The following is a 26,166-nucleotide window of genomic DNA, read 5'->3' on the forward strand; positions in this document are numbered from 1 at the left end:
AATAGTTAAAAGGAAAATCACAGTCATTTGAACTACAAAACATGCCATGTTTTGGTGGTGTGGGCAATCAACTATAGTTAGTGTCTTTACCAAAGATCTCTAATAGGGGAAACCTTTATATTTTTAATACTGAGGTTCTGTGTTCCTTCTGGTTTTTATTTTTTAAGGGTGTCCCTCATTTTTGATTCAAAAAGCTAACAGTTACAGTTTTTATCCTGGAGGAAGCATGTCTATTCATTCCCTCTATGATAAAAAAAGCAGAATTGCAAATTGCTTTAGAGGCAATATGTGCCCTTAAATCTAATCTGTTTTTGTTTTTTTGAGATAGAATCTCCCTCAATAGTCCAAGCTGGCCTTGAACTCATGACAGTACTCTTGCCTCAGGCTCCTTAGTGCTAAGATTACAGACATGAGCCACCATGCTTGGCTGTAGTAGTAGTTTATGGCTGAAATAGCTGTTAAAGAACCTTGCCTGGATCCACATTTTATGACATGACAGCAAATTAGGGAAGTGGGAAGGAATTGTCTGAGGGTATTATGGATGTGGCAATATTTTTTTGAAAAAGTTTCAACCTCGGGCTCAGGATGTAGTTAGTGGTAAAGTGCTTCCTTGGCATGTACTAGCTGGGTTTGATCCCCAATACTACACATACTCAATAAAGTATGGGGTAAAAAGGTATCTTTTATTTTTTTAATTTTTATTAACATTTTCCATGATTACAAAATATATCCCATGGTAATTCTCTCCCTCCCCACCCCCACACTTTCCCATTTGAAATTCCATTCTCCATCATATTACCTCCCCATTACAATCATTGTAATTACATATATACAATATCAACCTTTTAAGTATCCTCCTCCCTTCCTTTCTCTTCCCTTTATGTTCTCCCTCATATGTGGATCCTAGCTACAGATGATTGGGCTTCTGTGTGAGAATGAAAATACTTAGTAGCAGAGGCCAGTAAGTTGAAAAGGAGACATAAAAGGTATATATATATTTTATTTTATTTATTTATTTGAGAGCAACAGAGACAGAGAGAAAGCTAAATAGAGGGAGAGAGAGAATGTGCGCGCCAGGGCTTCCAGCCTCTGCAAATGAACTCCAGACACGTGTGCCCCCTTGTGCATCTGGCTAACGTGGGACCTGGGGAACCGAGCCTCAAACCGGGGTCCTTAGGCTTCACAGGCGAGCACTTAACCGCTAAGCCATCTCTCCAGCCCAAAAGGTATATTTTTAATGGCATAATAGCATTACATATTTTTCCTCATGTAGACTGTGACTTTAAGAAGGATGTACTTATATTGACTGAAAAGATATTGTTAGCTAGATTCATTTTTTTTATAATCATGAATTCTCTCTTGATTTTAATTCTAATTTCACCTAAAATTAGACTGTAAAACCTAAATTCTAGTTTGATAAACTAGAAGAATTGTTTTGTAGAGAACACTGGAGAAAAATCTTGCTAAAATAAGTGCACATAGTAGGTGTTTAGCACATTTATGAAATGAGCAGATGAAATCAAGTGATCAGAGACTCTTCACGTCTATTTCTGTCTAACAGTGCTCACTTGTAAATCAGGTACTGCCCTGCGTTGGGCAATAAGCTGCCTGGAGAGAGCTGTTTCTCTGACAAGCCGAAGTAGATATTTTATATCAGGGTCAACACTACCACTCATAGACCAAGCTTAGCCTAGTCTTTTTATTGTATGGTACAAACTAAAAATGGTTTTTAGTTTTTTAAGAGGTTATAAAATAATACATGACAGAGACCATAAGTAAGTATAAAACCTAAAATTTTTACTGTATAGTCCTTTGGAGAAAGCTTGTTCACTTGTTTTATATCATTATCTATGAGATTAACAAAAAAAAATTGCCTTTGTGAAGAAAGTTTAAAAAAAAGCTTGGTTAAGGAAAAGGAGATACATTGCTTCTTCATATAATCCTATAACTTTGGCATTGCAAAAATAACCACCTTTTAAGAAAATAAACTTTAAGTCACCAAAAAAAAAGTATACTACCTTTCAACTATATTAGCCTCATATCTGTTACTTTCTTTGAATAAATATGGAATAGAAAGCAATCAAAATAGAAATGGAGAATACTTGGGTTTTATTCAAAAGACTCTGCCATAAGTCTGCTATAAAATGTAGTAAGTTTTAATAAATATCACATTTTGCACAATTATAATATTATATTTGTTATAGAATGTAGAAATCTGGAATATATGCACAATATTTTTCAGAGAAGTAGTCCAAATAAATTTTGTCATACATTTGCATCATTTAGTGCCACTAGGTGTCCAAACTTCATGTTGTTGTCTATACATCAATTTATCTGCCGCTCAAGAATATCAACCATGAAGGCTTTCAGTCAGGAAAAAGGCATAGCAACACCAGCATTTTGAGAAAGATTTCTGGAGATTGGTCTGTTTTGCACAAACTATGAAATTCATTTTGTATGCTTATATCAAGTTATGCAAGCAATATTTATCTGTGCCAACACTTTCAGCTGTACATCTCATAATTAGTTGCCCATCCCACAAACTTCTCCTTTCCTTTCCTTTCCTCCCCCTCCCCTTCCCCTTCCCCTTCCCCTCCCCCTCCCCCTCTCCCTCTCCCTCTCCCTCCCCTACCCCCCTCCCCCCTCCCCCTCCCCTCCCCTCCCCTCCCCTCTCCTACCCTCCTCTCCCTTCCCCTCCTGTCATCCACCACCACTCCTTTTTAAAATGATTTTTCTCTTAATTCTCTTGAAAACTTTTTCATTCTTTAGAGGAGTCTGAATCAAGTAATTCTTCAAGTCAGAAGTTATAGAAAAGATTGATACAAAAGTTTTAACTGGGCCTGTGGAGATTGTTCAGTGGTAAAGGTTTGCAAAGCCTGCCAGCCTTTGGTTGATTCCCCAGTACCCACTTAAAAATGGATGCACAATGTGGTGCATGCATCTTTAGTTTGTTTGCAGTGTCAGGAGCCCATGATACGTCCATGTTCACTCTCTATCTGCCTCTTTCTTTGTCTATGTTTCTCTTTTAAATAGATAAGTAAATAAAAAGGTAAATAAATAACAATATTTTAAATATTAACTGCATTTTAAATTCAAACACCATGCAAAATTCTGTAGTACAAAAAAAGTATATTGTGGTTAGATTAAACTTTATAAGGAAGAATTTTAACACAATTCTTTTGGTTAAACAATAAATCTGATTATTGATGAAAATTTTTTAAAGTTTTAAAACATTATTTCACCTATATGACATATCTAAAATAAGTTAATGTAAATTAATAGAGGGCTAAAGAATTTCAGTTTTTCAAGATGAGAACAGTCTCAGGTTTGGTTGCCTGACAGTGTGAATAAACTTAACACTATTGTGCTGCAGACTTTAGAATATCTGAGCTGATTTTATCAATTAGTTACTGCAACTAAGGATTGGGTAAAATTAAATAAAAAGCAAATGCAAGGCATTGACTTTTAAGAACTAGTTTATTTTTAAATCATTTATTGAAATCTGTTTTAAAAAAATTAGCACCAGGGGCTGGAGAGATAGCTTAGCAGTTAAGGTGTTTGCCTGCAAAGCCAAAGGTCACTAGTTCAATTACCCAGACCCACATAAGCCAGCTGCACAAGGGGGAGCATGGGTCTGGAGTTTGTTTGCAGTGGCTGGAGGCCTTGGCGTATCCATTCTCTCTCTGCCTCTTTCTCTTTCTCTCTCTCTCAAATACATAAATAAAAATAAAGTTTGTTTTAAGCTGGGTGTGGTGGTGCACACCTTTAATCCCAGCACTCAGGAGGTAAAGGTAGAAGGATTGCTTTGAGTTCAAGGGAAGGCCAACCTGAGACTCGTATAAAGTGAAATTTCAGGTCAACCTGAGCCAGAGTGAAACCATACCTTGGAGAAAAAAACCCAAAAAACAATTAAAAAAAATTAAGCTACCTGAATTTCTCAGCAAGGAATTCATGCTTTCCAAATGGTCAAATACAGTGTTGAGAAACACTGGACTATGAGGCATCAATGAAAAACTATCACATAAACTAAAAAATAGCAAGGGGACAATTCTACACAAGAATTGTTCTGAAAGATTAGTGAGATAATGAATTTAATTGTAGGATCAAGTGTTCCCTGGTTGGGATATGTTGCAGTTAGCTTTACATTGCTGGCAGAAAGCATATGACCAAAAGCAGCTTGTGAGAGGAAAGGTTTACTGTGGCTTACAGACTCAAGTAGCTCCCTGTTGGCAAGAGGAAAAAAATATATTATGAGCAGAGGGTGGACATCACTGCCTGGCCAATATCAGGTGGACACCAGCAACAGGAGAGTGTGCCAAACACTGGCAAAAGGAAGATGGTCATAACAGTCCAAGTCCATGTCCAACAATACATAACTTCCAGGAGGCTCCAATTCCCACATTGCCACCAGCTGGGAATCCAGTATTCAGTACACATAAATAAATGGGGGCACTTGAATCAAGCTACCACAGGGTATCTAAAATTTAATCCTCTCATTAGTACCTTTGGGTCTTCAAAGTTATAAAACCTGTCAATCCTAAAATATTAATCTTTACCATTCAATTATTTGCAACAAAGAATAGTAACTATATATAAATCCTCAGTACACAAAGCACACACAAATATCATATCTATACTCGCATTAAGCAGAGCAATGTAGGGTATTACTCTGTGTCCTCCAGGTAAACAAAAGTAGTAGTGAATGTTATATGTGTAGCAAATACTTTTATTTATATACTATATACTGTGTATGTATATATATATATATATATATATATACACACACATATATATATATACACACACACACACATACATACATACATACACATACACATACACACACACGCACGCACACACACACACACACACACACATATATACACACACACACACACACACATACAGGTTTATTGATTCAAATGTACTCTATATTATATATGACATGTACTTACATAGTATATATATTTTTATTGCTACATGGCATATGTCATGTATATGACACATACTAGTAGTATGCATGCATATGAGAGAGATTTTTACTGTAATAATTGACTTATAGACTTAGAGAATCTACGATCCAAATTTTGAGGCTGGAGATCAAGGAAAACCAATGATGCTTTGGGTACTGTTCGAGTCCCATGGACTGTGAACCAGGAGATAAAATGGTGGAACTCTCAGCCCAAGTCCAAGTCTAAATGCAGAGAGTGATGTGCCAGCTCAAAGAAAACAGCAGAAAGAGAGAGAAAGATCTGTGCCTTTGGGTTTGGTCATTATTCCACAGTTGATGTGATACACATCAACATTCTGAAAGACTTATCTGTTTCAGTCAGCCTACTGACTCAAAAGTTAACCTCATCAAGGAAGAATCTCACAGATCTTACACAAGTAATAGTTATACAAATAACAGAGGGCCCCACAGTTAATCAGTGGCACACATAAAATGAACCATCACAAGCCCACATCTTGTTGACTTGGCACACATATATGATTTCTTAAAAGATACTTCAATTCATATTTCTGTAATTGTTCATAAAATAAATGTATCATATTTATAATTTAAAATAAATACATATCTACTAGCTTTGCAAAACAGAGGAAATTCTTGACTGAATTTACTCTTCTTGATGTGAAGTGAATAGTATATAAATACTATGACATAAATAAATGCATCTCATGTAACATGGTGATGATGAAAAGAAGGGAACCATATATATATATAAAACTTTCATGAATATTGAGTCATGTTTCTCTCACTCTTCATATATGTAAGTCCAGATATAACTGTTTTTGTTTATTACCTATTCTTTAGTTTCTTTGCCTTTAGCAAACTTCTCAGGAAGTTATGCCTTTTTAGGTGGAGTGACCCCAAGACTGGATTTCTTAAACATGTAGGTCTATAGTAGTGTATTAGTTGGTTTTTATCAGTGTGAAAAAACACTGATATAAATGACATATTTAAAGAAGAAATTCAATTTTATTTTAGATCATCATTAATGTCCATCATGGCATGGAGGTCATGATAGAGCGATGCAGCTCACTTCATGGTATTACAAGCAGATAGATAACAGTGTTTGTTGGGGCCTCTTTTCCACACATAGCCCATTCTCTGGTATGACACAGCCCTCTTGCTGCTAATGTTTGTCCCTTCGTCTTCTCTGTAAGTGCCCCGGGACATATCCATAAGTGTTTATCTATCCAATTAACTTGACACTTCTTGCAGTCATGTTTGCATTGATGGTAGAAATCACCCATCCAATAGCAACTTGTGTGTGTGTGGGGGGGGGCTTATTTTAACTTACAGGATTAAGGGAGAAGCTCAACAATGGTGGGGGAAATGATGGCATGAGCAGAGGGTGGACATCACGCCTTGGCCAATATCAGAATCAGGTGAACAACAGGAATATCAGGGAGTGCCAGACACTGGCAAGTGAACACAGACTATAATACCCATAAACCTGCCCCCAACAATACCTTCAAGAAGTGTTAATCCCCAAATCTCCATCAGCTGGTAACCTAGCATTCAGAATATCTTTTTATGGAGGTGACCTGAATCAAGCCACTACATTCTGCCCCTGGCCCCCATATACTGATAACCACCAATGATGTAAAGTGAAAAGCATTCAGTCCACCTTTAAAAATCTCCATATTAGCTGGACATTGTGGCACATGCCTTTAATCCCAGCACTCAGGAGGCAGAGGTAGGAGGATCGCCATGAGTTCAAGGCCACCTTGAGACTACATAGAGAGTTCCAGGTCAGCCTGGATTAGAGTGAAACCCTACCTCAACCCCCCCAAAAAATAAAAATAATCCCCATATTTTTATCATTCCTAATGATGTTCAAACATCAGCATAATTCATGGTCTTTTAACTGAGCCATAACCAAAAAATACCCCCAAAAAACTCATAATGGCACAGAATAAGCACTCAGATTGCAAAAGATGGCATTGGGCATAGCAAAGAAATACTCAGCCAATATAAGAATTAAACAGGGTAAACAGCAAACTCTGTAGATCCAAGTCCAACAACTCTAGAGCCAGTGACAAGTCTCCAAGTCTGATAATACTATCCAGCAACAAGTCTGTGGAGTTACAATTACACCCCTCTAGCTTGGATACTCAAAGTCCTGGAACACTTCATCCAGGGCTGGCAGCTATCCTCAGCAGCCATCGCATGGTCAGAGCATCTTCACTGGGTCTCCACTGCAATTCACAGTTCGTCCTCATGGCTCCGTTGGGTCTCCATGCAGGCAGTCCTTCTTCACACTGCCCATGACCATTTCCAAAACACATAACTGCATTGCAAACTCAATGATCCTCTCTATCCTGCATTTCTTATGCTCCACAATACCAGGCAGGATGTCAATTTGTTAATCCAAGGAGAATAAAGCAAATTTTGAAGAACAGAATACTCCTTGAGCACTCAGGCCCCTTCAAAAGAGTCCACATTCTTCCCGTTGCCCCAGTGCAGGTCAGCTAGACCAATCTAAAAGGTTGTAATCTCTCATGCCATTGCAGCTGAACAGGCAAAAGTTTCAGCCCAAAGATGTCATTCTGTGCCATATCCTTCTGCACACACCAGTCCATTTGTATGCAAGGCAACCCTGCACAACTTCTCTAGACGTGAGCATAACAGCAAGCCTATCACACAAACTGCTTGTTACCTAGTCCATGCAAAGTTCTTTCTCACCATCATAAGCCAAATGCACAGTCCATAGTTCTTAACAGCATTCAGGTCTTTCAGGTCTGATCAGAATAATCCATCAAGATGTACTTATAGCATTTCAAGGCATCTCCTAGGCCAAGGTTTCAAATCCTTACACATTCCTCTTGAATATCCACTTCAGAGGGCCAAAGCCACATAGTCAGGTGTCTAGCAGCAACCCCACTCCTCAGTACCACTTTGCTTTTACAGTCAGGTTCACATTTCTGATAGAAATCACCAAACCAAGAGCACCTTATGGAAAAATAAAAGTTTGTTTTGCCTTACAGGCTCAAGTGGGAAGCTCCACAGTGGCAGGGAAAATGATGGCATCAGCATAGGGTGGACATCACCTTTGGTCAACATCAGGAGGACAAAAGAAAGAGGATGGTGTGCCAAACACTGGCAAGGGGACACTGACTATAATATCCTTTAGCCTGCCCTCAACAATATACTGCCTCCATCAGGTATTAATTCCCAAATCTCCATCAGCTGGGAACCTAACATTCAGAACACCTAAGTTTAAGGGGGATATCTGAATCAATCCACAGCAATCAAGATGTAAAATTACAAGTCTACAAGCTCTAAACATAACACCAAGACAAATATCCATAAACCACAAAAGAAATTCCAATGTTACAATCTAAAAGACACATTTCATGTTTAAAAATGCATTCACAACCTCTGTAAATGTCCTCAGACTTTTAAGGTTCAAAAATGCTCAAAAGTCCAAATCTAAAGTGCTTCTTAGGCTTATAGCAAGTGTACACCTATAATCTTTGGTGAATGAAACATGTACTACATATTTTTTTATGAAATAATGACAGAGTTAACACTGTTTCAAAAGGGGGCATAGGAACACAGAAAAGAAAAACAGGACCTATTGAACACCAAAACTTTCCAATAAAACATTGTGTTATATATCTCCTGTTCATTTTTCAGGGTAACTGGAGGGCAGTGAACTCCAAAGGCTCTTTGTGAGTCTCCCTGTTGCGATGTTAGTTAGTTTACAGGGCCAATGACATTTTTGGAGGGGCAGAGTTGTGGCTAGCTCTACTAGGTGCTTACAGCTTTCCATAACATATACTCCATATTCCTGACATCTTTAATTTCCTTAGGTTTCCATTACATGTTGGGCTTTTTCCCCTTCATAGTTTTACACCAGAACCTCTTGAAGGTTACCTACAGGTGTCTTCCACATTGTTGTCTGGCCTCTCAGTCATTTCTTTAAAAAATGGTTGAAAACCTCCATAACCCCATGTCTCCTGAAATTTGCATGCTTTCAAAACCAGTGTCACATAAGTGATACCAAGGTTTGCTAACAGCTGGAGGGCAGTAGGTGGACCTCCTTGAGCCATGGCTGCAACATCCTTTGAGTACTGGATTGCTAGACATGGAGAAATAACCCCTAGGCATTCTTATGTGAGAGGGAACCCATACATAACACTTTCAAAAGTATTAAAAAGTTTCACATTTATGCCTGTGATGGGTTGAATCTAGCTACCTACTGAAATGCCTTCAAGGCATCTTTTCTATCACCTAATTCAAAATTCTTGTCTTGTTCCTTTAATGGCCCTATCTGCTTCAGTAGCTGAGCCTTTAATATCATCAACTTTATAAGTGCTTCATTTGGGATGTATTTCAAGTTTTCCAAGACTTTCTTCCCTATGTTTTTTAATCTTATTTATTTATATTGCAAGGGGAGAGAGAGAGAGAGAGTGAGAATTGACAGCCCAGAGCCTCTAACTGCTGTAAATGAACTCCAGATGCTTGTGCCACTTTGTACATCTGGCTTTACATGGGTACTGAGGAATTGAACCCAGGTCATTAGAGTATGAAGGCAAGCACTACAACCACTAAGCAATCTTTGAAACATTTTCTGCCAGATTAGTTAATCTATCACCATTAACTTTATCTTCCCATAAAACTTTAGGACATAGATGTTGAAATCGGGTTGTGCTCTATCCTTCACTTACTGCATATGTGTAAAACAGTGCTTTTTTTTTGTTGTTTGTTTTTTTTTAGGCTGAGGCTTGCCCTCATAGTTTCTAGTTTATAAGCAACGATGGCTCCATTTTGAGTGCAAATACAGAGGCAGCCTGATTCTGCATTTTGGCACACACATAAACAATACCATCTGTCTGGCACCATTCACAGGCACAGGCTGATGTCATTATTTATAAGGGTGCTACCCTGTAAATTTATCAAAGTAATTTGGGACCAGATGAGCACGTGCACTTATTAAAGTTATATCAGAACACCAGGCCTGAGTATTTAATGAGCACACCAGACTGAGGAAAATAGGAAACATCCTCACTTTTCCTCACTAAACAGAACATTTACTCCTCTCATGTCAATGTCTTGCATGCACCTGTTTTCTGGCCACTGTGTGTGTGTGTGTGTGTGTGTGTGTGTGTTTGTGTGTGTGTGTGTTGGAACTAAAGAGCAGTTTGCACTGTTGATATGGTCTACTTAAATTCCTGTGTACCTATTTATCTGGCTGCACATGCCATTTATCCACCTAGCCGAGGTCCTGCTCTGTGATGTCCAGCACTTTGCTTCTATAGCTTGACTGAAGCATAAAGTTCGGATTCTCTTACCCCATGGCCTGGTCTACAGAGGCAACAACAGTGTCCCAGAAGACCTCTAGCAGGGCTGTAAACCTGGTTCCTATGTGTCCCTGTCAGCCCTCAGCTTAGAACATCATCCACTCTGCTGTAGACTCTTGAACCCATTCTAATCATTCTTTTACTGTGATGCATATTTAGATACCTATATTTACTGTGTGATGTGTAATATGAGCTTCAGTATTCTTAAAAACGACCAGTGTTTATTCTGGTGCACTTTTGAGAAATCTGGTCTCCTAGGCAAATTGCTGCTAATGATCAATATACCTTGCAAATGTATTGCTATTTATTTTTCTGCATCTTGGAAAGATTCAAACGTATTTAGCTACATTTCTGACACACCATACTCATAACCATAGACAAAATTAAGACACTTTAGGTGTAATATAACAAGAATGCCCTCTAATGTAATTCCCAACATAGTGTTTATTGTCATATGAAGCCTCATAAATTCTCCCTTTTTCTTTTTTTAAGAGAATGTATTATTTAATGTTCATTTCTATAAAGCCTTGGTACTTAATAAAAATAAAACCTGTGTCACAAGGAGCACATATAACAGACAGTTTGAGTACTACATTGTACCTAGTAGCACAACCTGAATGCTAATTAACTTAACAAACAATTTTGACTCAATTCTATGAAGTCAGCAGTAGTTTACAAGTCCCATTGATGGCATTAACTTAGCAAATATAATCAGTACAACTTTTTAGTCAAAACAAATGCCATCACACAAGCACCAAAACATTAGGTTCCTGATGTTTCTAAGTTTGTATGTTGCTTAGAGTCTCACCTTAAAGGCCACTATGAAAATTAAATATATTCAGGGGCATGGGAATGTGAACTTTTGCACCTAGGCAAAAAAGCCATATAGAAAGTTTTCTGCTATCAAAACCTTGGCTATGGCCATCATCCTCTTAATATTCTCATTTTGGGTTCAATCTGAAATAATTCTCTAGAAGTCCTCTCTGTTCCTACACAATTCTGCATCTCCACTTCCACAGTGGGTTGAAAACTACAATCTACACCATTAGCTATGTGACTTAAGCAAGTCATATCATTATTTTCTTATCCGTATAACAGGATAAGAAGTGCATTTAACAGAGAATTTAAGATAGTGACCCATTTTCAGGCATTTAAATTTGTTCTACTAAAAGACAAAAGGGAAAAGTAAATTTATACATTCAAAGAAAAGTTCAAGTTGCCCAATATTGTGCCACAGATACCCATATATTTATTTAAGGTATGATATATGTAACCAAGACATACACACTAAAGATCAAACCTTGGAACATTTACAAGCATGCATTTTAGAATAATAACTATGGTTTGTGTTTAGAAGTAAGTAAACTTCTTAAATATATATACTTTTATTGACAACTTCTATACTTATAGAAAACAAACTGTGGTATTTCCCTCCCCTCCCCCTCCTTCTTCTTCATAACTCTGCTCTCCATCATATCCCCTCCCTCTCTCCATTAGTCTCTCTTTTAATTTGATGTCATCATCTTTTTCTCCAGTTTTGAGGGTCTTGTGTAGGTATTGCTAGGCACTGTGAGGTCTTGGATATCGAGGCCAAATTCTGTCTGGACAGTTGTATGTAAGGAGTGGTACCCTTCCTTTGGCTCTTACATTCTTTCCACCACCTCTTTCACAATGGACCCTGAGCCTTGGTGGGTATAAGATGTTTCAGTGCTGGGAACTCCTCCGTCCCTTCTTCTCAGAACTATGTTGCCTTTTGAGACATCCCAGTGGTCATCCCCATTTGAAAAGAAAAGCTTCTCTTGCTCATAGTTTGTCATTGTCTTTGTTGGACTGTAATAGATTGTGGGTGTGATCACCTCATTGGGACTCTGGCCTTTTTCTCCTTTCTGGTGTGTCTTGCTCTCTGGCTTCTTTACTCTATCTAAAAATAACCTATACCCCTTCCCTTTTCAGAAGAAGAGTGTATTTTGCTGGAGTTTTGCTTAAATTCCTCCCTAGGCTGGTTTGGTTTGGTGTGGCTTTTAAGCTGCCATCTTACCTGGAAGCCTGAATTCCCCCTTTTTCTTTTTTTTTTTTTTTTTTTAATTTATTATTTGAGAGCCACAGACACAAACACACACACACACACACACACACACACACACACACATACACACACACACACACAGAAAGAGAGAGAGAGAGAGAGAGAGAGAGAGAGAGAGAGAGAGAATGAGAGAGAGAGAGAATGAGAGAGAGAATGGAAACACCAGGGCTTCCAGCCATTGCAAACAAACTCCAGATGCATGTGCCTCCTTGTGCATCTGGCTTCTGTGGGTCCTGGAGAGTTGAACTAGGATCTTTTAGCTTTGCAGGCAAATGCCTTAACTGCTAAACCATCTCTCCAGCTCCCTATTTTCCTATTTTATTTTATTTATTTATTATTATTATTATTATTATTATTATTATTATTTTATTTTTTTTTTTGGTTTTTCGAGGTAGGGTCTCACTCTGGTCCAGGCTGACCTGGAATTCACTCTGTCATCTCAGGGTGGCCTTGAACTCAAGGCAATCCTCCTACCTCTGCCTCCCGAGTGCTGGGATTAAAGGTGTGCGCCACCACTCCCATCTCTCCTATTTTATTTTTAAGAGCACATGTAAAACTTTCCCAAGTTCTTCTCACAAACCACTGGCAAGCATTTGTGGGTCACATGGGCAGTTAGGTAGTCATGGCAGTGTCTGTATTCCTGGTAGCAATTTTTGCAGTAAGTTTGCAGCTCAAAGGCAACATTAATAACTTAATAATTAACAGTATAAAAAGGTAATTAATTGTTTTAGAGTTTGCACTCCATCATTTCATGAACAGCATGTGAAGGAAAAAATAGCAGTCAGGAAAGAAAGCAAGAGAGAGAGAAAAAAAAAGAGAGAATAAAAATGCATGAATATGTGTCATAATTTTTATATACTTTTGTAATTAATTATAGGCCCTTGTTCCTTGGATGCATCTTCCCACCTTAGTTAATGTTTTCTAAAGACACCATCACACCACATAAAATGTACTTATAAATCCAATGGAGCCAACAATCAAGATTAAATGTCACAACCAGTCCTCTCTCAGTTGGATTTCATAGTTTTTTATTCATTGTCAGATGGTGAGCAATGCTAACATGTACTGAAGACTCTCTGGCACTCCACCCTCCTTCACAGCGAAGCAGCAGCCCAATTTCCCTTAGATGGTTAGGATTACCCACCCTGGTGAGCACATACCTCAGTCTTCTATGCCATTAAGCAAAGGCACAGGAAACCTGATAGACCAGCTGTGCAGTAGAAGGGGCATAGTTTCTTAAAGAGGGAATACAGGAAAATAATTGTGAAGTTATGGACAGCCAATTTTGGGGAGAAGAGCCTTCTAGACAGGGCTGACACATAACGTATACCTGTAGGTTGAATTATGCTTGACAGTGTTGGGTTTTGAGGAAGAATAAGAAGTTGGACAGTGATGGTAAATACAGAAAGGTAGAGAAATTTAATAAAAGGCAAATTTATATAGTTTTATAAGCCTTTGTGAGGATTTTTATTTCATATTGTTATTTCAACTTCTGAGATGTGACTTTATGTGCAGAGAAGGGTAGAAGCGGAAGAGCCAAAGTATAGCTATTGCTTTTATCAGTTCTTTCCAATATGGGCTCTTGAAACATAGTTGGCAGTGACCGTAGTGAGTAGGATTATAAGTAGAGCCAAAAGGAAGAGTCAATGGGTTAGATGACAATTCAGAAAAAGTAAAAAAGTGAGTAGTTAATGATTTATTCCTTGTGTTTTGGTCAGGAAAATTTAGGGACTCTATTCTCCATAAATCCATCCCTCATGTGCTTGTGATGGAAACTGCACAATTATATTTTTATCCATGTGGTAACTCACCTAGTACCTCAGTTTGATCAGAGCCTGGGGAATGGCACATTGCATGCCAGAAACATGGCAGTTGATTATCATGCTCTATTTTTATGTGGGCACATACAGCAGGTAAGTGAGTTTTGTAGGGTGAATCAGAAATGCAGAAGAGCGAGTTTGGTAAGTAGCAGAGAGAATCATGAAAATGAATTTTCAGAGAGGAGACCACACTTCCAGAAGTTTGAATAAGTAGCTACATGAGATGGAGCTGGATTGTACATAGGGGGACCCAGGGAAAACTATTTTATTACCTAACAGTTTCAGCAGCCCTTTACCTGGAAGGGGCAGGTAAAGTGAAGCAGATTATTGGAACAAGAACTCACATAAAAGGACTCCACTGAAAATGTGTTTAAAGAAGGAGTTGGAGATAATAAATAGTTCCTTCCTCACATAAATTTGTAGTTGAAAAGGAGGTATCAATGCAAAATATATAGCTCTGACCTAAAAGGAAACAGGAGATAGTCTGTTATCATATTTATTATATGAATGACTATGGTACAGGAAAATAGAATCAGGTTACTCCAAATTCCATGCTCCAATGTGTATAAAGTTTTTTGTAGTTAAAAAACACAGTCATAAACCAAGTCACTTTTCAAATCATTGCTTGAAATATCAGGTAAGTAATTTATAACAGAGCAGGAAAATCTCTACCTTAGGCTTTAGATGTTCTCTTATGTCATTGTCAGCCTTTGGGTTGTAGAAAGCCAGTGATCTGTTAGTACATTCTAAAAGGATTTAGTTAGCCATCAAAGGTTATGCCAGACACAATGATTAGCTGGCTAGGGGCTAAGATAGCCATGGTAATTTGGCTATAGAATGACACAGTATAATCTCTACATTGAAATTCTAATCAGTTGATATTCTTGTAGGATATTTGAAGTAGGTAGAGCTATCTTCTGTAAATTGTAATTCACAGAGGACATGAAAGGAAACCTCTTCCATCTGGACCACATACATCTCAGAGAAGTGCCCAGAGTTCCTTATGTTGGCAATCAAGGATTGAGGACACATGCACAATACCTGAAAAGAACACTTACATAGACGCTATAGTTGTGAAGCATTGAAATCCACATGTACATGGATTTCCTTTTGCTGCTGTAATATGTTACTGTATAAAATTAGTGACTTTAAAATCATTTTTTTTTCCCTTCATAGCTCTGTAGGTTGGAAATTTGATACTGGGTCTAAAAATTTAAGGTGTCACAACCTAATGTTACTATTTTCCATTGGTTTTGTTGATTTTCTGGAATCCAAAGGCTGCCTACATTTTGTGGCTTACACTGCCCCTTTTGTTTTGAAAGGCTGCAATGACCAGATGAGCTGTTCTAACATTATACATGCTAACAATGGCTTTGCTGTACTCTTCCACATTGAAAAGATCCTGGTAATTATTGAAAAACCATCTGACATGTCAAGAATAACTTCTCTGTCATAAAATTCAAGATTAACAACCTTAAGTCTATCTGTTTTTCCCATTGTCATGCAGCTTTATATGCCTGCAAATTTAGGTATTAGTAAGTGAACTCCTTTGGTAGGATAGTATATTATATATTACATATAGCTATTGACCCTGAGGATTGATATAGATTTTAAGTGAGATAGTAAATTGAACACACAACAGTAAAGAACTAGAAAAATCTAATTCAGTATGTATTCAGAGGTGAAATTTTGGATTTGGTGATAGAAAAAAATACAGAAGAATGAGGTGGCAAATAGAGAGAATTTTCATAAGGAACTGTTGTGGCCCTGTTTCTTAAGAAAACATATTGATCCAAGAAAAAGCTGAAAGGGTTTTGTGTGTGTGTGTGAGAAGTATGATTTGTGAGAACGGAGCAGTCAAAGAACTGGTGGAATCAATTAGATGAGAATATAGCAATGTTGTATTTAAGGAAATAAAAGGGAGAGAAGAGTAAAATTTTTTAAGTATTTATTTTATTTTAATTGTTCATTTGACAGAGAAAGAGAGAAAGAGAATGGGGAAAACAGGGCCTCTAGCCACTGCATACAAACAGTAGATGCATGCATTGCTTTGTGCATCTGGCTTATGTGGATACTAGGGAATCAAATCTGGGTCCTTAGGCTTCACAGGCAAACACCTTAACTGCTAAGCTATCTCTGTTGCCCAAGATTTTTGAATACAAACCCCAAGACTAGATAATAATAAGGAGCACATATGACGACATCATGAGAACAGGTTAGAGAAAATTTGGAATGATGGATATTGAAACAGAGAAGCTCATCATAAACAAGTTATAGGTTCTGTGAAGTCAGTCATGTGATAACCTATTGTATAGTGTAAAGAAGCCTCAGGGATCTGGTGGTAATTTTTCAATCAGAATGAAAGTAGTATCATATAGAGGTACTTGTCATGAATTCTGAGTGCAGGAGGAGCAAAGAAACAGAGGTGAATATACTTGAATGCACTTTAACATGGTAAAGAAATATTGTAGAATGAGCTTAAGATTTCAGAAGAAAACTTTTACAGTAATTCATATTGGCACTGAAATATATAAGAAATTGAGTTTATCTCCTAGTAAAAGGTGAAGTGCAAACTGAGAGATAGGAGTTGTGTCAGGATTTGGTTAAACATAGAGGAATGAAGACACTATATATAAATGACTGAAGAGTCTCCTGCTTGCAGGGGAGTAGTATTGAAAGGGGCGTAAAGAAGCATTTCAAGAAGGGTGGTACTTCAAAGCTAGATAACATGATTACAGAGCAATGTGCAGACTAGTGAGAATACAAGAAGAATTAAAAGATTTAAAAATATTTCAATTTTAAGGGTCAAGTAAGGAGAGAATTGATATGTTTTTACTAAGCTTTTAAAAATTTATTTATTTATTTATTTATTTATTTGAGAACAACAGACACAGAGAGAAAGAGGCAGAGAGACAAACAGAATGGACGCCCCAGGGCTTCCAGCCACTGCAGACGAACTCCAGACACGTGCGCCCCTTGTGCATCTGGCCAACGTGGGTCCTGGAGAATCAAACCTCGAACTGGGGTCCTTAGGCTTCACAGGCAAGTGCTTAACTGCTAATCCATCTCTCCAGCCCTAAATTATAAGCTTTAAGTTAAGAAAGTGTTATTAATCTCACATTTAACAATCTACCTAGTTAGGTGTGTGTGGCTATGTAGGTATATGTGTTTCTCAATGTTTTCATCTTTAGAAATTATTACTAATTTATAAATTGTTACAATTGTTACTGTCTTCTGTTTTTTGTTTGTTTTTTTTTTTTTTCTTACATGAGATTTTATTAACAGGCAGTTTTGAGATTCCTTGAAAAAATGTGATGACACATGATATCATTAAGAACCATGGATTCTAGCATGAAAAAAAGTCATGAAAAACCTCCTTGTGGTATAGTCTCATTTTAGATAGTTTGTTCAGTTAGAGCAAGGGGAAGGGAGATAGCATTTACAAACTCTTACAGTGTGAAATAAAAGAATTATAAATGCTTCAGATATATTAGTACTCTCTATAAAATGTGGTGAGGTAGCTATAATTTAAAAACAATTTTCAAAACATTTAAACATTTTACTTATTTATTTATTTGAGAGAAGGAGAGAAAGGATCAAAGAGAGAGAGAGAGAGAGAGAGAGAATGCACATCAGGGTCTCTAGCCACTGCAAACTCCAGATGCAGGTGCCATCTTGTGCATCTTGGTTTGTTTGGGTACTAGGGAATTGAACTTGCGTTCTTAGGCTTTGCAGGCAATCATCTTAACCATTAAGCCATCTCTGCAACCCAATTAATAGTAATTTTTAAAAGTAAATTTGAAATTCTTTAGACTCAGTGGGTATTTTAAGAAAATAATGTTAGGCCATTAACTATGTTGCATATTTGTATACTTCAAAACAGTTTAGAAATATTAAAACATATCAACCCTATTAGGATATTAGAAAAAGAGAAACATTCTGTTATAAATTATAACAAAATATAGTTCATTTGTAATATTAAAATAATAGAAGCAATAAATGAATATTTCCAACTACAACTAACAGACAGAAAAAAAAAAAATCCAGCCATCAAGGTTACTGTGCCCAGGGCAATAATACATTAAAAAGTCAACTATCTTAGTAGTATATGGCAAGGCTGTAAAATATGTATACATTTAGTACATTTATTTAAAATAATTTGGGGAATTGAATGTGAAGTTATAACAGTTGAACTTACACATAGTCAATCATGCTTTCATTTTACACGGAGATGGCAATACTGGCTTCACTAACAGCAGTTTCCTATTTTCCTGATTCTCTATAGGAGCCTGGTTGCGGTGATTATTTCTGACTCTCTTGCCTGTATCTTAGCCTAGAGGGATGGTTCATGTTAATGACAAAGTAAACAACATTTTTGTCATATAATTCAAATATACGAGATTTAATTTAGTTCATTCATTTGCAAAGTATGTTGAGAGATTGACTAAATTGTTTGGTTATATGGTATATGAGACAGAGGAAAGAAAAACTAAGATGGCATCACCAAGATGGCTTAAAACACATAATGACACTCTTCCTGATTTCTGTTAAGCATTGTAAACACTGATCTATAGACAGAAAATGATAAAACAAAGGCATTCACAAGTGCCTTTTCCTGTGCACTTAACCCTTTTTAATGGGGTTATATCTGAGTACTAATTATTCATTTAGCTATCCCATATAAATATCATTATTTGAATATGACATTTATATTCTTTGTTCTAATATTTAATTTTTCCTTTATAGCACAAGAATATAATGTTTAAAAATGGAAGATAATACTTAAAATAGCATTCAAGATGATTATATCTATGATTTTAACTATTTTAAAAGTATTTCATTTATATAATCTTTTAAACATGCACTGTGATTTGCATCATTCCCATCATGTATTAGGGAGGAAATCTTTGAGTGTAGTCATGAAAAGATAATTCCTTTCAAAAGACAAAGTAAATACATACAGGGGGAAAGACAAAGGTATATGATAAAAATAGCTGTACTCAACTTTTACAGAGTAAAGTAAACAAGGGAAGGAAGGTATCATATATAATTTTGACAGCCTCTGAACATGATCTACTTAAATTGCTTTAGGTTATAACAGAAAGAAAATCTTATAAAACAAAAATCTCATAGAAATAAACAGCAAAACTAAAGACACAAACAAGCAAGGATAAGCAAATTGTTTTTGGAGCTGGAAAGAAGTCCATTTAAACACAACAGACCAACCACCTAGTAGAACTTCTAAGTGGTTTTACACCCTAGGCAACAGAAGATAAGAACCTAAATAGTGACAAAAAAGCAGAGCAGGTGAACAATCCCTGTGTGTCACAAGAATGAAGAATGCCAGCAGAAGCCAAAGCTGAGCCCAAGGGGAAACTATTTAGTGGGAAAGTAAATAAAACAGCTCACATATATTTTACAGGGCTAATTCTAACTTGTTTGTCATGCACATATCAAATACTGAAAGGACTGCCATAGGCATGGCTTGCACTGATCAGAGTACCTCTGCTCTTGCAGAGCTTTCTGACGAAGGAAGGAAAAGCATTGATATAAATCATTTGGCCACATAATAGGCCAATCACAGAGTCAGCATAAAGGCTATTAGGCAAGAAATAAAAAAAAAAAAAAATGCCACCTTCCCTCTTGGAAGATAAGTGATGACATCATTGAATTGACTTTTGAGTCTGAAAGAATGAATATTCATTCCAAAAGTTGATAGAAATGGGGCTAGGATTCAAGGTGAAGGAACAGCAGTGAAAAGCAACACACAGAGACATGAAGAGCTGCAACCTCATGGGAACAGAGAGAAGGTCATGTTGGCAGGTAGTAAAAGACCAGGCTGTGCTGCTCCTTGCTTGGATTTTTGCCTCGAACCTTGAGGGATTGCCATATGATATTATCCAATTTTGTACTTTGAACCATCATTTTAAGAAGTTTCATAGAAGTAAAATTACATGATTAGCATTCTAGCCTCTATTTGATAACCATTAATAAGAAATGTTGACCCCATCCTTCTTCAGTCAATGCAATAATCACAGATCAATAGAGAGCTTTACAAATTTGTAAATTTCTTTATGATTTAATGGTGGCAAAGTATACTATATTCATAGCTTTGAGTCATGCACTGTATAAATTATATACAATATTGTAAAAAGAAGTATGGTAAAGAAAGGCATCAGGAATTTAAAAAAAATATTTAAAATAGATGATCAGGTATTTATACTGCCTTTGCTGTGTGAATGCTTTCTTTAACATGGGAGAAGTTATTTATGAAAAATCATTTCATGAAGTACAAAAGAAATGAGAGAATTAGAATATTGCCGTAATACAACTAGTTATCAATGATACACCTAGGACATGATGATCAGTAAATGATATAATAAAGTTGATGGAGATAAAAATTTTATAGATAGTCATCAGGCTTTTGTCATCTGAATCTACATGTAACTGTCAGCAATATTAAAAGTAATGCCTCATGGTGTGACACAATTATAAACATCCAGTGTTAGAGGTGAATTATTCTTCTGTAAAGACCTTCTAATTTATGACTTCAACTCTTATCAGAAGTAAATGAAAAATAATGATACTATTGAAAAAAGCCCATCAGCACCATCACCACTAGCAACAATCAACCAATTCAATGTTATTGTAAAGGAAAAGAAATGGAGACAGGTGACTAGAGTCCAGAACTATAGTAATCAATAGACATTCATGGAATCTTCGTTTAGGACCTTGGTGATTATTATTATTTATATTGGGTATATTATCTAAGAAATCCTTAGTAATTAAAAGTGTATACCAAAGTATTTATGAAGGAAAATATGTAATACCTTTGACATTATGTAAAGTTAGACTAAACAAAATAACATAAATCTTTGGAGCTGGAGAGATGGCTTAGCCATTAAGGCACTTGGCTTTAAAATCAAAGAATCTAGTTTTGATTTTCCAGTACCCATGTAAAGCCAGATGCACAAGGTACCATATGCATCTGGAGTTCATTTACAGTGGCTAGAGCCCTTAGTGTTCCCATTCACTCTATCTGCCATTCTCTCTCTCAAATAAATAAGTTAAAAAATATTTTAAAAACTGTAGAAGGATTCATAGAATAACACTCTTAACATGTATTTGGTAGAATTTAGTACTGGGCATACTAGATATGACTAATGAATGTTCGCCATAATGATCTCTGCCCTATGTTTACAATTTTCCCTATGAGAAATGGTTTAATTTTAGAAGTTTGCTTTGAGTAGAACATAATTTTTACATACTTTTTTAGATTACTTAACAATGATGTATGAAGGAGAATTTTTTGCAAAGACTGAAAAACAAGAAAATACTCAACAACTTAACACCTGACAATAGGGATGTAACAATGACACCAGTTGTAAGAGAAAGAACACAGAGGAAAGGGATAAGTGGGAAATCCATTCTCCACCCATGTCAACAACCAGGTTGTTCAGGTAGTGGCATCTACAGGATTTAGTTATCAATACCAGCAAAACTGACACTTGGGACTATACAAAATGATGGTGCAACATTTTTAACAGTACATGGATCACATAGGTCCTTTAAAAAAAAACAATCATGTAAAAAAATGATTAATTAGCTCACTGTCATAGAAAAAAAGTAATATTTGAGAATTATGAACTAGTCTATTGTTTATGAATCCACACATATAAAATAATTTTACCTGTTTTCCAAAAGTTAGACTAATTTTAATAATTTTGTCATATTAAGAAATTATTATATGAGATGTGGAGGGGATATGATAGAGAATGGAATTTCAAAGGGGAAAGTGTGGGGAGATGGAGGGTATTACCTTGGGATATTTTTTATAATCATGGAAAATGTTAATAAATATTGAGAAAAAAATAAAAAAGAAATAAAAGAAATTATTATAGATCTGAAGACTAAAAAGACTATGACATCAAAATAAAAGAGACTAATGGAGAGAGGGAGGAGCTATGATACAGAGTGGAGTTGTTAAAGGGGAAAGTGGGGGAGGAGAGGGAATTATCATGATTTATTGTCTGAAAGTACAGGAGGTGTCTATCAAAAAAAAAAAAAAAAAGTGAAGGCTGGAGGAATGGCTTAGCAGTTAAGGTGTTTGCTTCCAAAGCCAAAGGAACCATGTTCGATTCCCCAGAACCCACACTAGCCAGATGCACAATGGGAGGGCACATGCATCTACAGTTCTTTTGCAGTGGCTGGAAACACTGGCACACCCATTATCTCTCTCTTTTTCTCTCCCTCTTTCTTTATCAAATAAATAAATATTTAAAATAAATTTAAAAAATTAAAAAGTGAATAAATAAATATTAAAAATTAAAGTATAAAATAAACCAAATAAATAGGATCTCAGTATACAGCCCAGGCTGGACCTTGTGGCAATACTCATGCTTGAGAGGTGGAGTCAGGAGGATCCAGGAGTTCAAGGACCACTTTAACTAGATAGGAAATTCCAGGCTAGCCTGAGCTACTTGAGACCTTGTCTAGAATGAAAAAGGTGCTTTCTACATCTTGTGATGTTTATGGTATTTTATTGATTTTTTTTTCTAATTTTAAACAATTCTTATTCAGTCTACATGAATATTCACTGTCACCCTAAAAGTGCTTTCATAATGTTTTATGTTTCTCAGAGAAATGTTCATGAAATTCACATTGAAGACAGAGAATATATATATGGTATATATGTATACACACATTTATATTCAGTTATTAATTTTCTTCTGAAAGAGAGATTGAAAACTCTTAAGGCTCAAAGTAATAGTACACACACATACATATTTGCTTAGCTCTTGATAACAATAAATTGTACTTCATTCAAGTCTGATGATTATTTTCTCTCTTTCACATGCATAAGAGAAATATAGAAACATATTTCATCCCCTCTACATCCCTTAGATTTTCTCTGTACCAGTGGGGAAGAGTTAACAGAAATACCACATATGATGAAAAACATTATTATTATTGTTATTATTATTATTATTATTATTATTATTATTTTGGTTTTATTGAGGTAGAGTCTCAATCTAGCCCAGGCTGACCTGGAATTCACTGTGTATACTCAGTGTAGACTCAAATTCATAGTGATCCTTCTACCTCTGTCTCCCAAGTGCTAGGATTAAAGGCGTGAGCCACCTCACCTGACTAAATAAATAAATAAAAAAATAAATAAATAAATAAATAAGGCAAAGATAAAATTAATGTGGAAAACTTGCCCCATTACGAGGATTGAAAAACATTATTTTCTCTATCTTATACATATGCTATGAAGTCACTTATTTAAGTACTTTGTACTTGACAAAGAATACTAACTTGTGATAGTGATTAAGTAATATAATATTACACAATAATTATGTAACTGGATTTAATAAGAACAATAAGTTTGAAATAGACACAGTTTAATGTTTTAAAGGAACATACTTTACCTCAAAAATTGGTAAAACTCCATTTAGGAGGATGTAATTCTTAGAAATACATTTAGAAGACTATAATTGTTATAGTTACATTTAGAAGGTTGTAATTGTTACCATTACATGTAGAAGGCTGTAATTATTACATTTAATTGTTCATATGAGAATATACTTCTTACCATGGTTTAGATTACCTTTCAAGGAAAAGAAGTTTATTTAAATCTTTTTGAAGTAACTCTACACAAATTGTGTTGAATTTCTTACTTTTTAAAAATTTAAATTAAGGACATTTATTGAGCTACAAGTACAGCATTTGTGTTGAAGACAGTCTGCACCCTGATCTTTCACTCACCCTTGCAATAGTAGTATAGACGCACTTGCAAAAGTTTTGACTACAATTTCCACTAAAATTGCAAACATCAAAATTTTAAAAAATCCATTCTCTAGACTATTCAAATTTGAAGCACAGTTCTGTGAAAACTGTTATTGGCAATTTTTACCTTTTGTTATTATAACATAAGATAAATTATGGAAGGTAGTTCAGTTGTAGCAACTCACTAGGAAGTCTGTGGTAGTTCTGAGTTTAGATCTTGTATTATTTAGCTACTTCTCATTGTCCATGGATGAGACAGTATCCTCAGTTACACAGAATAATTATTTTTATTTAACTTCTCATTGCTAGAAGAAAATACCCGAAAAATACCAGTTTAAAGGGGGAAGAGTTTATTCAACTTACAGTTCCAGGTTTCTGTCCAACATGGCATGACAGCAGGAGCTTGAGTCAACCGGTCTCATTCAGTCTGCAGTGAGAAAGCAGAATGAGGAATGCTAGGCTCAGCCAGCTCTCTGCTTTTTATACAGTTCCGGACGCTGGCTGATGAAGTGGGGCTATCCATAGTACAAGTGGGTTTTCCCACCTCAACGAACCTAATGATAATCCCCCAGACATACTTCCAGGCCATACCAAGTTGACAGTGTCTACTATCACAATTCTAATTATTTGAATGTTTCTCTGTGTCCTATCATTAATAGGAACTCTCTTCCTCTTTCACTCCTTCTTCTTAGAATATAAGGGAAGAGTCCTTTGCCCCAGGCATCCCAGTACTTCTGTCACAACTCTGCCTAGGTGTGCTGGGGCCGGAAATTGATTGAGGCTCAATGTATCATTGAACCACTTACTTTTGTTTTAGTATTAATATTTTCAAATATTTTTCTGTTAAAAGGTGTCTATTTTATTTAGTGAGCAAATTCAGTGTAAGGAATATATTTGATCTTGGGGAAGAGTAAACTCAGAATAAAATGATAGAATAGTACACTTCATATCTTGATTACAAATTGATGCAAAAGTTTTATTGAAATGTAAGCTATATATATAGGCTTCACTTAAATTATGTTAGGGGCCTCCATAAAGAATTGCTTCTTTGAAAGTCAAATTTTCTCATTTATGCTTGGGTGTTATAATGAATTCTATACTTCATGAGAAAATTCCAAAAGAAGAAAATAATAAGAAACAATAAAATTTCTTCCATTTTGTTTTAAATATATGTTCACTTACCTCATGCCCTATGATTTTTATTTTACTATAATACAGATCTCCAGTTTAGTAATATGTAGCATTTTTATAAGAATGTAGTTAAATCATAACACTTCCTTTATAATACTGGAATTTAAACCCACTGTTTTGTTCGTGGTAGAGACATGCTCACCACTAAATTACATCCCAGGTCCAAAAACAATTTTAAAAATGATATCATGATTCAAGGTAAAATATTCTAAAGTATTTTACTTATATCTTGTAAGCATATATTTGTGTTGCAATACTTTTTATTTGAAGTACTATAATTGCGAGATAGCTTATAGCAGGAAAATAAAACAACATAATTGTTCTTTTTTGATATTTGTTTTCATTTGTAATGAAGAAAATCTAAAGCTGGTCTGGAAGAACCATGAGGGTGGAGGTGGGAGAGAATTAATATAAATAAGTGAAACAGTGCCTCTATCCTCTGCAAATGAATTCCAGATGTATGTACCACTTTGTGTGTGTGGCTTTAAGTGGGTAATAGAAAGTTGACCCTGCATCATTAGGCTTTGCAGGCAAGTGCCATACATAACGACTACATCATCTCTTCAGCCCCCACTATTGTTCTTATTTCATAATTTTGGAGACTTGGGGATATAAATTCCATACTTTGGATGTAGTAAGGAGGGTGTCAAAACAGTTCTATGCAAGATTGAATCACAAAAAGACAGAAGTGTAGCAATTCCAACCACAGTAAAATTACTAAGAGACAAACTGAAAAATTTCTTGAGGCTTTAAGTCTTCCAATTAAATGATATTATTAATAAGGAAAGTGAGAGGCTGCCCCAAAACTTGGATATGCTCCATAATACAGAGCTATAGGAGAATTAAAAGCAACAGCCTGGAAATGATGAAAATTATTTGTAGTTTTCCACTCATACTACAAAAGTAGAGAATTTAAATATGTTGAAATATTGCTTCCCATCTACCTCTACAAAGAAGTTTTTTTTTTCA

General features: G+C 35.9%; 1 protein-coding gene across 2 annotated transcripts in view; it reads left to right on the forward strand.

Annotated features, from left to right (window-relative positions):
- Grid2 (glutamate ionotropic receptor delta type subunit 2) overlaps positions 1-26,166 on the forward strand; it is a 1,510,676-nt gene that overhangs the window by 231,372 nt on the left and 1,253,138 nt on the right. The gene's annotated exons all lie outside the window — the stretch shown is intronic.

The sequence above is a fragment of the Jaculus jaculus genome, chromosome 2 (assembly GCF_020740685.1).
Source record: "Jaculus jaculus isolate mJacJac1 chromosome 2, mJacJac1.mat.Y.cur, whole genome shotgun sequence".
Lineage (NCBI taxonomy): Eukaryota > Metazoa > Chordata > Mammalia > Rodentia > Dipodidae > Jaculus > Jaculus jaculus.